This window comes from Protopterus annectens, chromosome 5.part0, assembly GCF_019279795.1.
Source record: "Protopterus annectens isolate FY-2018-M chromosome 5.part0, PAN1.0, whole genome shotgun sequence".
NCBI classification, from domain to species: domain Eukaryota; kingdom Metazoa; phylum Chordata; order Ceratodontiformes; family Protopteridae; genus Protopterus; species Protopterus annectens.
This window is the reverse complement of record NC_056735.1, coordinates 434,029,715-434,042,773: the sequence shown is the minus strand read 5'-3', so window position 1 is coordinate 434,042,773 and position 13,059 is coordinate 434,029,715.

Sequence of the window (13,059 nt, the reverse complement as noted above, 5' to 3'; positions counted from 1 at the left end):
TGCTTATACTGACAATATACATTCAGATTTTCCAATACTTTCAGTAATGTGGACAGCTGTTTGCATATAGTTTTTAAAGCTGTCTCTTAAAGTATACCTGCACAGTAGAAACACAGCCGCAGATACTACATTTTGCACATTCATCAATCTGGTAACATGCAGAACCTTAATATCTTTACGTTGTACATGACTAGCCATCCATTTCATACAGGCCTCCCACAACTTCTCGCAAACATCCAGTGATGATGTCATTCACTATAAATTATATGACATCATTGTACAAATCAGACATGTGCTATAGCACTTGTGGTAAGTACTGAGTTCTCTAACTGGTGTACTAGTTAGGTAGGAGTCCTAATCTCACTGCAGTTAATGTGTGTGTGTGTGTGTGTGTGTGTGTGTGTGTGTGTGTGTGTGTGTGTGTGTGTGTGTGTGTGTGTGTGTGTATGTGTGTGTGTGTCTAGTCAGAAAAGCATAACTGTGCATTCTTTAGTCATCACTACAATCCCACAGAGTGCCAATATTTTGACAGTTGCACATGCCTACACATCCATTTAATTCAGACCTCACAACATCATCTCTCAAACATTAAATGACGTTACTATCCAATATAAATTGTCCTGTAGCATTGCAAATGTCAGACTTGTTCCACGGTGCTTTTGTTAAGTACTGAGATCTCTTGCACATGCACCTAGTTAGGTAGGGGTTGTAATCTTATTGCAGTCAACATGAGTGTGTGTTTGTGTGTGTGTGTGTGTGTGTGTGTGTGTGTGTGTGTGTGTGTGTGTGAGAGAGAGAGAGAGAGAGAGAGCATCTGTGTCTGTTTAGTCAGAAGAGCATAACTGTTTATCCTTCAGTCATTAGTGCAATCCCATGGAGTACCAATATTTTGACAGATGTACATGCCTACACATCCATATAATTCAGGCTTCACAACATCTTCTCTCAAATATCCATTGATGGTGTCATCCACTATAAATTGTCCTGCAGCATTGCAAAAGTCAGACTTGTGCTGTGGCACTTGCATTGGATACTTAGTTCTTTCATCAGTACTTAGGTAGTGATTCTAATTTCACTGTAGTCAACTAATGTGTGTGTGTGTGTGTGTGTGTGTGTGTGTGTGTGTGTGTGTGTGTGTGTGTGTGTGTGTGTGTGTGTGTGTGTGTGTGTGTGTGTGTTTTCATTCACTTAATATTTAAATGACCATTTTACACCTGCATGTGGGACACTACTATTGCCATCCTATTTTCACCAGGCACTGCTGATGTCGTCACTTATAAAGTGTCATCCAGCACTATATAAGATAGACTTGTGCTGTGGTGATTGTGTTAATACTGTATTTTGTAAATACTTAGGTAGGGGCTCCATACTCACTGCAGTCAACAATGACTATGGTGACAATTTTGGAACAATATGTGAGTCTACAGCTATGTCAAACCCTACCACAAACATCTTATTGTGGCATACAGTGATAATATCATTCTGTATAACATGAACTCTGACAGTATTCACAACAAACCTGTGCTGTGGCAATAACATTAGATACTGTGTTTGCAAGTTACTTTACCTACACATATAGGGGTTCTAATCTGAAAGCAAGCATGTTGTGTGTCTATACATGCACCTATCACTTTTGAGACAATTTTACACGGGGATGTGACTTCACATCCATGTCCTACAATCCTACCAGCATGTTCTCCTCTGTGTACAATGATGCTGTCATACTTCATAAAGTGCAACATAACAGTGTTATACTCAGACATATGTGATGTTGCTACTATGACATTACATGGCATTCATCTTCTCTACATGCACAGATGTAAGGTTCAAATCAGGCCCATTTTACTGCTGTGTGTGTGTTGGAGGTACATTATGGTCATTGTATGATGTTTGGAATCACTGTTCATTTCACTATCACAAGGGGAACCTTTCAGGTAGAACTATGCATCCATCATCCTCCTTTTCCTCTGACCACATGACATCCTTCCAGCAAAAGAGTGGAGAATGTCCGCATGTCAAATATGCATACACACATCATGAAGCAGAGTCATTACATGAGCCTCTGCAAGCCAACTTCAGACCACTGCATGTGTAATTGCTAATTATGGCATGGTGTGGTGCACATGTCCCATATGGACAGTGGAAGGATGCAATACAATCTAACAAATGTACACATAAACACAATAGTCCTACTAGCTTCCATCATACAGATATAGTGATTTTTTCATGGTATAATAATGTCTAGAAGGTCATGTGATGTTGGTCATTAGCTTAATAATGCCCTATTACCCTAGGAACAGTTGAATTGATGTTGTTGTCATTGACATGTGCTATATTGAGGTGTGGATGTACAGTATGTATACATGAGGATCTTACAATCTGTGTTGTGAACTAATGTATAGATGGCCATTGCTGCCATTGTAGTACATGCTCCTCATATAACAGCAGTTGTAATATGCCTAATGAGAACTGTTGACATGGTATGGTGGACTTTTATGTATATTTTTGGTGTATTAGGACATGTGTTATTGTAGTGGAGCAGGTCAACCTTCTACACAGTTAATATTCCATCACAGTAATGTTCTGTGACAGACTTCAGTATTAATTCATATTGATTTCATGGTCATATAAGTCTTGTCGCATATACATGTTGTTATGTTGTGATATACATAACCAGTGTATTACATATTTTAGTGCAATTGCAACCTTGTAGAATTCATTGTATGTGCAGTTGTGTTGCTATACCCAAGGATTATTGAGGTGGTAAGCAACACTACTGAGTGACAATTATCATTTGTGTTAGGATATGTTGTGCATGAGCCATGCACAGGTGATCTGTAATGTGTCCTGATATAACATCAGGCTGCTCAAACACAGCTTGCCCATGAAGCACATATAGGCATATGTTGTGGAGGCGATGTAAGTACATGGCATTGGTATAGTTGTATGACTGTGTGCATGGCAACAGTGTGTGGAATGTGATGAATGACCAAGGTTGTATTTAAAGGTCTTTTCACAAATCATTTATTCTAATACATATGACATATTAAATTAATACACAAATAAGTACATATCTGTGTGTAGATGCCACCAGACATACCTAACTGAAGGTAATAGACAATCTGCTAGCTGACAGTTTGTCCAACGTCAACCCCCCCCCCCAATTGCCACTGCCATCAGTTAAAGTATACGTGCAAACATTATTCATTTTTTATTCTTAGAATGGCAGCTCTTCTGTGCAATCTCTATGGCTAATAACACAGAATCAATGGCCCCTGACAACATCACAGGCCTGGACCTACCAGACCCAGTTTGATCTATACTTCAACACAGCCTCTAGATAGCCTATGTTCCTATAGAAGGGCATACACCAACATGCATCCTACTGACTGGGGGACCATCACCTGATGCTTGGACCCAACCTGAATCTCTTCATCTGTGAGGCAGGCCAAGAAGGAATCATTATGGACCTTCTCTAAAAGGACACAGGTAATATCCTGACTGTGTATGAAACCCATGTTTGATTGTTAAGGTTGCATCATGTCTGTTACGTCTGTTCACTGTCTTCAAGAAGATTACCAAGGACATGCATGATGACTATCATCCTGTGTAACTTTACCTAAACAAGACATTTGATACAAATCTACAGTCGGGTATTACAGCAAAACAGTCTCAAGTAGGCATAAACACCTTTGTTACCAAGTGGGTAGACAACCAGATGACATACGTGGCAAACTAATATGTTGCAGTGTATGAAGTCACATCTAGCTAGAGTTCAGTGACCAGTGCTAGGCCTTTCCTGTCCTTTAAGTCTCAGACATCAAAATTGACTTACCCATCCTTTCTCCAAACAGATTTGTGGAGGACTGCAAATTGTGAACAATCATTGAATACAAGTGTGGTATTAGTATAATGCATATAATATCAAAACACACACAAAGGATTGATGCCACAGCCATGGGGACATGCTAAATGAAGAAAAATCAGGGTCTATATTAGAACACTGAACATTTGAAATGTCGAGTGTTCTAATATCGAAAATATCGAAGTAACAGGAAACCAAATTGTTTCCTTGGGAAAGAATTTGGTTGTCCATTTCTGTTGCTTCGGTATTTTCAGTGCTCTGGTAGAAAGTTATGGGTCAGGTTCATGTAAGTGTGCAATTGTGCAGACGTGTGGGTTAGGGCAGGTTAGGTGAATTAGGATTAGGGCGCGGGTCAGGTAAGTGTGCGATTGTGTGGACGTGTGGTTTAGGGCGGGTTAGGTGAGTTAGGTTTAGGGCACAGGTGAGGTGACTGCGTGATAGTGACGGACCTTAGGGTTAGGGTTTGGGTTAAGGTAAGTGGATAGTTAGTGGTGTATGTATAGTTTAGTGTAGAGTTAGGTGTAAGAGTTTAGGTGTATGTGTGTGGATTGCTGTTTGTTTGGTGTGCTTGTGTTGTGTGTATGTGTTTTGGAACAGCAAATTTTTTCCCTAGGAAAAAATTTGCTGTTCCGAATGTTCGATATTTGTTTTCGATTGCTAGGGTTCGATATTAAAACACTCAACATTTTGAATGTTCGGTGTTCGAATATAGACCCGAAAAATCATGGGGGGATTAATTCCATTATGAAAGCAAATACACCATATAATTACAATATAGACAACAGACCACTATGAGCAGACCATGTGGTATGTGACCTGTGTACTCCGGTAGATGGTATGCAGAACATGCTCCAGCATGTGCCCACAGTGGTGACCACTCCATTGAATGTAGCACAACTCCTGAGTATGTGTGGGACATCCACATCAAAGGGCTTTATAGTTCCATTCTTCTCAGCCCTCATTATACCCAATAATTGAGTACAATACACCTTTTTGAAAGTACCTCCCTACACATTTTCCAGGAATGAGTTACTCATTTGTACCATATTTGCCATAGTCAGCTCCCATACATTGTATAGGCCATACCACAGTATTCTTTTTGTTGCATAAACATTAAGGTATGATAGTACAGAAACTGATTCCAAGCTTCTCCAAATCCAGAAAACACAGAAACCTATGAAGAGGCATACAAAAAAGCCTTGTATGACCATATAAACAACTGCATAGAAACATCAGTAACAGACCAAAATAAACAGAGGTCAAGCCACAAAAACAAGCCACACTGGTGGACCCCTGGTATTAATAGGTTGTACAACAAAAGAAAGACAATCTTTTTGAGAATTAAGAGGAAATGTACTCAAAAGAGCAAAAAGTCCCTCATTAGTCTAAACAAGTGAATCTGGGAACTAGTCAAGTCTCTGAAAGCAAATCTTGAGGTAAAAATAGCCTCCAAAGGTAAAGATAGCCATAAGGCATTTTTCAGTTATGTCCCCAGTCTTAAGGACAGCACCCAACAATGTGCAGAATTAGTTGTATGTGACATCACCTATACTCAGGTGGAAGATATAGCAAATCCGCTGATCAACAAATTCAGCTTAGATTTCACATCCCCATTACCCCCAGTTCTCCCCCAAGAAATACCCTCTACCACTGCACTGCCAATTATCACCAAAGAACAGGTTGCCAGTGTGCTTTCTAAAATTAAAAGATGGCTTCAATGGGGCCTGATGATACACCAGGTTGCCTCTTAAACAGTTTAAATCAGGACTTACCATGCCCATTAGGATCTCTATTTAACCACAGCATCTGGACTGGCTTTGTCCCGATAGAGTGGAGAACAGCAACAACCATCCCTCTACATAAAGGGGGACCATCTACTGACCTGAGAAATTACAGACACAAACGTGAACTAGTCTTATATGTAATGCCATGGAAAGAATAGTCATGGACCTGATAAATGATGACATAGGAGACCTCCAAACACTGGACCCAACCCAATTCAGCTTTGTCAAGGGCAAATCATGCCTAGTGAATCTGTTGGATTTCTTTGGGAAAGTCACTAAGGACGTGGATGATGGTAAAACAGTACATAAAACCTACTTTGACTTGGCCAAGGCATTTGACACAATTTTCCACTCAGGTATTATAAATCCCTACATCACCAAATAGATAGCCAATTAGCTCATGGACAGGATGCATGTGGTTAAAGTGGGTGAATCCAGATCCAGGAAGAGGCCTACTTACCAGTGGCTTTCCACAGAGCTCAGTGCTGGGAACACTGCTGTTCAGAATATACTTCTCTGAAGTCAAGGCTAATGTGGAAGGCCACCGGATGACAAAGTTTGCTGATGGCTGCAAGCTGAGAGCAATCACTGAATCCCCCAATATACCTCTCAACCTCTCAGCACAAGAAATCTGGACAAAGTTAGAAATAACAGGGGGCAAAGGCCCAAAAATAGGGATACATTTTAAATATTGCTCCTATAAACTTAGAAATTTGTTAGAATGACATATTTTGCATTATTATACATTTTCTGAAGGATATGAAGTCTGAAACTCAATTGTCTGTCATTATTTAGTATTATTTACAGATTTCAATCCTCAATGATTTGCCAAAATGCTACAATTTTTATGAAGAACAGATCAACAATAAGAGGTACAAATATGAACATTCTACAAAAATATGGACAGTTGAGAGTTATGTCCCCCACTGATGTAGATATCCTTCAGGAGGATGTAAATCAGACAAATGATTGGTGCGAGAACCATGCCCTAAAACTAAATGTGAAAATCTGCGCTATCATACCCTTCTGGAAGTCAAATACCCCTGCAAATTACAGCATCAATAGTACACCTCATAGAGTAGACTCAGAGGTAAGAGATCAAGGTACACAGATAGATAGTAGCTTGAACATTGACTGCCATGTGTCCACAGTGGTGAAAAAGTCCTTTTATGTGGCACAACTGATAAGTAAAAATATGGCATAGAGATCCAAGAAAATTATAGCCCCACTGTACTAATCCCTCATTGGACCCATAACAGAGGACAAGGCACTATTTGGCATGTGCTTGACTATACACTTACAGTTGCTGGAAAAAACTCAGAGATTCCTCACAAAGAAAATACAGTGTGTAAACAACATGAGCTAGGCAGATAGCCTAAAAACCCTATCCCTTTATTCTGTCTCCTAAAGCCTATTAAGGGGTGACCTATGCCTGACCTACAAGGCACTCACAAATCCAGCCTTGATGGAGCTGCTACATATCCACAAGTCAGACAACATAAGGGTCCCTGATCTAAGGATCTAAACTTCAGTGTTTCAAATAAAACATGCTGAAGAAACAGATATGTGTCTCAGAGATTGCCCCTTCTTTGGAACAGGCTTCCTATTCACATTAAGCAGAGCTCTTCTCTGCCCCTTTTCAAATGCAGTTTGGATCAATGGATGGGGAATCACAGGTTTACACCTGGGATAGTGCCTATGTCCTTTATGGACTGTGACAGTCTGTAAAATACTCAATGCACAGAGACAAATCCATGCAATCATCTTGCCTCCTGGAGACATATATTTGTTAAAATCATGTTATATTGGCTAGAATTGTAGGGGCCCTTAAGTCATTAGCCTAGTAATCTCCTATGAACCTATGAGTACACACTCTAAGACTGTTGGGGGATCAGGTCATGTTTAAGATAACGTTATAATGTCTTTCTCTGGCACACAATTGAACATACCATTTTTATGCCTTTAGTGAAGGTGGCAAAAGCGTGATGAAGTGTCTGTTTATTGGTTGAACCAGAGACAATCACCATGGAGGTGGAAGCATGTGGCCCAAATGACATTCTGTGTTTTTGTAGCCAAAAAATGTCATCATTGTAAGACAAAAGTCCTACCACATATGAATCTGTATCATTCAGATAAATGTTTATTTGCAGCTTCAACTTCTTTTAAATCTCTATGGATTTCTATACAAAGTGGAGAAACCCAAAACATGGCAAACCCAATACAAAAAAAATTGCATGAAGAGAGCAGGTGCACAGTCAATACACATAGGCTTGAAAGATAAAACCCACACTAAATATTTAGACAAATGCCTTTATTTCTTAAATCCACAGACCATGGTTTCATTTCAAGGGTTTTTCAATGCAAATCTGAAAAGAGAAAACAAGCCATAATGCAGGAAAACTTACATTAATGTTTACAGAACAGTCTTGCAGATGAGTCAGACTTAGAAAGTATCAATGGTTAACTTTTTATCCTTTTCCATAATATAAAACCAAAAAAGAAAAAAAGGCTAAACTTCTGAGTATGAAAGTAGCTTATAAAAATTGGTAGCCTAACCAATGATACTTTCTATGCATAGAATATTGTGCAAGTAAACAATTCTTGACTTTTTATTCTTAGTGCTTGTAGTCTGAGCCTTTCATATCCACACAGACTCTGCATGTTCTAGGATTGTCATAACTATCTGTAATTATGTATGCATGTACAGTATATTTGCAAGGAAATGTATCTTTTTAGTAAGCAAATTATTTTCTGCTTTATTCATCTCCAAAAACAGACTTTATGCTGTTTCCTCTCTGAGATCTAAAATTTGGTGAATATTCGTTTGCTGATGTGTGAATTATCCAGTAAGATATACCAGTCATTAATAATAATGTTTCTTTAAAATATTGACTTAAGTGTCATATTTTTCTGTTCCTTGGCTGCTGATCTCATATTTAAACTACTATAAAATAAATTAGAGTTATATTCAGATGTTTTCTTAATGTTTATTATATTATTATTGTTATTATTATTACTACTACTACTACTATAACTAAAATTGCTTTATTGCATTTTTATTGAACCCAGTCTCACAAAACTTAATATATTAATTTCTCATTGACTGATATACGGAATCATCACTTAAGCATGACAAATGAGTTGTCAGATTTTATAACATGAGTTTTACATAATTTAGGAGTATACTGCCTTAGTGAAGTTATCTGTTTTTTTTCTTAATGGCTTTATACCTATTCTGCAGCTTATGAGTTTACATGCTTAATAAATTGTTGCAGCTAAAATTATAATTGACTTAGAAACAGTACAGCTAAAATTCAGATCAGTGTCAGTACGATCAATACATAAAGTAATTGCTCTAGCTTCTTCCATCCACTGCACTAAATAAACATGAAATTAATAAAGCATAACATTAAAGAGGAGTTACTTTCCTTTCCTTTCCCCACTTCTGCTGATAAGCATTGGTATAAGTGGAACTAAAGCTATCCTTGTAAATTGTATCAGATATGTTTATTAAAGACAAGTTGATTGTATAATATCACTTCTAACAATGGACAAATATTAAATATCAATACTCATTCTTTGTTTCTTTTCACAATATATCATTTTATAAGGGAAAACTATATCAGTGATAACAAGGTATTATGTAATGCAATTTAAATTATATTCTGATATACCCCTTATCAGTATGCAAAACAAATACCCTGGGTTTCTTACACAGGAGAAGAATCCTTCACTGTTTAGTTTCAAATATATTTTGTAACACTTTTTGTCAGTATTCAAAGAAAATATCCTGGGTCTCTTACATTAGAGAAGAATGCTTCAGTATTCTGAATCAACTGGTATTCCACATCAATTGCTGTATCTTGGTTCTGAGAAAGTACTTTTAAAGGAAAGTAATGTTACCTTCTGAAGTGCCCCTTCTCCTACTATACATATTTTACGTTTCAAGTTTTTAAGATCAATATTTTTACATTTGATGTTGTGAGTGTTTGATTATGTGCAATACAAAAATAGTGATCTTTTCAGACTGAATTTAAAAAGATTAAAAAAAAAAAAAAAAAAAAAAAAACACACACAACTTTTTCCAAGGAGCATGCCCCTCATAACCCCCCCCCCCCACACACACACACACCCTTGCACCCTCTGCTAATTATATATACCAACTCTAAGACTGTACAACAACAGGGAAAGGCCAAATTCCTAGATCCCATTGTACAACAATCTTATATGCAAAGCAACCGGGAGGCTTAAAAACAAGGAAAAAAGAGCCTTCACTGTTTAGATCATTTATGTTTACAGATTGCAAACATATGTATAAATATATGTATGCATGTATGAGTGCTATATGAATTATTGTTGCATGAATTTCATTACTTGCTGCAGCATTAGTGTTTTTGTAGGTTATACATAACCAAATTATGTAATGGTCAAAGTTCATTATATCTACCATTACATAATTCCTGAGCTTTTCTATTACTCTTTGTATGACACTGGGGTTAGTATATTTAATTATGTGGGTATGGGGGTAGAGACATTGGGTTGGATTATGAGGACAAGTGAAACTGGGAAAATGTACACAGAATACAATGTTACTAATGCAGAGATAAGTATGAAGACATGGTGAATGGAAAATTGTACTCCGTTAATGCATTCAAATGTGATGATGTGATGATGTCACAAAGAAACATTTTCAATATTCAGCATTGGTGAGAAGATGTTTGTGGTAAATGTGGGAGAAGGGTATATTTGAATACCTGCCCAGGTTAACGTATTCTCCTGACTGGAAGTTGGTACAGCAAGTCTGTTCAGGAACCGATATCTACCTGATACTGCAGCCACACAAGCAAGTTGACCACTGCGAAATTTGAAACTCCTACTTACTCAGTTACACACTCTAGAGAACACAATAGTAGTTACAAGTGACACAGGAGAAGTCTGACTCTGAAGGGAAGAGAGTACACTATTGATAGGATGACCTCATCAGTGCATTGCATTACTTATCTGTCACTAGACCCTCACACACACACACACACACACACACACACACACACACACACACACACACACACACAGACACACACACACACATGTTCTAAATGGTGAGAATTGAACTTCTAGTTACACATTCTACAGAACACAGTATTAGTCGCAAGTGCCACAGAAGAAGTGGGATAAAGTGCAGAGGGAGCTGTGTCCAAAGCTAAATGTGTTCTGCTCAGTGGAAAAGGACACAGCACATCTGATATTCAGGTGTTGCTTAATCCCCCCAAGTACAACACTTTTGAGTGTGTACTTTTAACTCAAAGTGGGTGTGGCTCGAGCCTTTAAAATATGACGTTAACACCTTACAGTTCAAATAAATATTAATTTATCTCGCACCATAAATGTTACTAGAAAACTGTAAATGGCCAACTGTTATGGATAAATTAATCTTTACATTAGTAGCATTCATTCAGTTTGATGCTTTAAACTGGATTTTATAAGCCAAAATAAAGGCAGCAACAATTTATTTTGTAATGTATAAACAGGTTATGATATCTCAGTAACCATTCAAGCAAAACACATACAGCCAGGGGTATGTACACTTTTTATATCCACTGTATATATGTATGTATACATATTTTTTTCTACTGTACAGCTACTAACTCATTTCAGAGAGGCATGGGGTAAGTATGCATCTGTTTTGAATGCAAGGCACAGACATATTCTCAGTCAATCACTGTATATCATCTTGAGCAGGCATACCTTGACTTGGATTTTCTTAATACAGCTATGTAGAGATTAAATATGAAAGTTATTATAATACAAATAAATAGTATTCAAATAATATTCACTATCTCTTTAGTTGCATTAGACAGAGGTCAAATATCAACACAATTATGTTTTCCATTGTGTATGCTTTAAGATGGAATCTTCTGATACCTTGTATGTGGCCTGGTTTTGAAATTATTAATGCAAATATGAACAAGCAATATTTGATACCTAGAGGTGTCAGTAGGAGGTAACTGCAGAAATGCCTGAAGGTGCACTTGGATGTAATGAGTCTGTTACTCACAACAATTTTCCATAAACTGTGTCCTTCCATTTAGTCTTAGTTGCAGTGGATGCTTGGCATCAGTCATTGCACAAATGCAGAGAAGGAAGATGAATGACACAGAAGGGAGACAATACATAGAAAGGAACCAAATAGCTTTTGACAGAAGCAGGATAATGATGACTCATAACAATATGTAAACAATTGTAACACATAAAACAGTTTACTAAAAACAGTAACACTTAGCTAATGCATGGATTAGAACCCATAAAAGTATGAAAAAAATCTGTCTACAGATCTGAGCATTATCTCATCATGACAAAAAAGAACTTGTACTTCACACACTTTAAATCAGACAATTGAAGGACAGTGACATTTTATTGAAGCAGAAGGGGTGAACAGATAAAGAGAGAGATGGAGCGAGAAATAGCAACAGTATTTTTTTTCTGGGACATTAAGGACCATCTGTATGATGTGTTATTCTTACTTATTTCCACATTATTAATCTGTGATGATATGTACAAAAACGTTTTGGCTATAGGGAGCAAGAAGGGTAGGAGAGTAGAAACAAGATAAGCAGGATAAGGGTGGTTAAATAATTATTCCTATTGGAGATGGAATGTTTATGCAAATGCTTTCTTGCTCCATGATTTAAATGCCACGTTCATGAAATGTTGTAAATGGAGATACATAAAGATGTTTGCAGTTAACCATATGATAGGAATATAAAAATGTCACAAAACAATAATATGACCTACAGCTGTAATCAAATCCATGACACTAGGCAAAAGCATCTACAGATAAAGGAATCATCTCAACAAGCCACATGGGGACTACTACTTTATTAAATCCAGCAGGCTAAGAAATGTTACAGTAACTTTCACAGTGGTGCCTTTAGTTTGCCTTTACTCTGCATTCCAACAGCACAGCAGATTTAAGCACATTTGTACAAAAGTAACTGGACTACTGTAGCTGAAGTTATAATTTTCAGCCTTTGACATAGGAAGTTAAGTGGCATTCGCCACCACTCAGCATTAGTGCGTTGCACCAACATCCCCAGAAATGCTGAGGACAAAAAGTGAATGTTTTTGAAGGAGCCATTTCTGGCCATGTGTGTTGTATGTGATTTTATTTTTAGATCAGATTAAATGTGTGGAAAAGGGTTGAAAGGACAGCAGTGAAAAATAGGGTAGGAAAGCAAAGGATAAGACACAGGTGAAGAATACAGGAATTTTCAGGAGCGTGGTGGGAGACAACCATAGCTATCCATTTCTTCACAACAAAATGCTGTATTGTACAAACAGCTGGAGAATCACCACACCAAGGATGGCTGACAGCAACTGAATAATGTTGCATAGCAAAATGGACCAAATTGA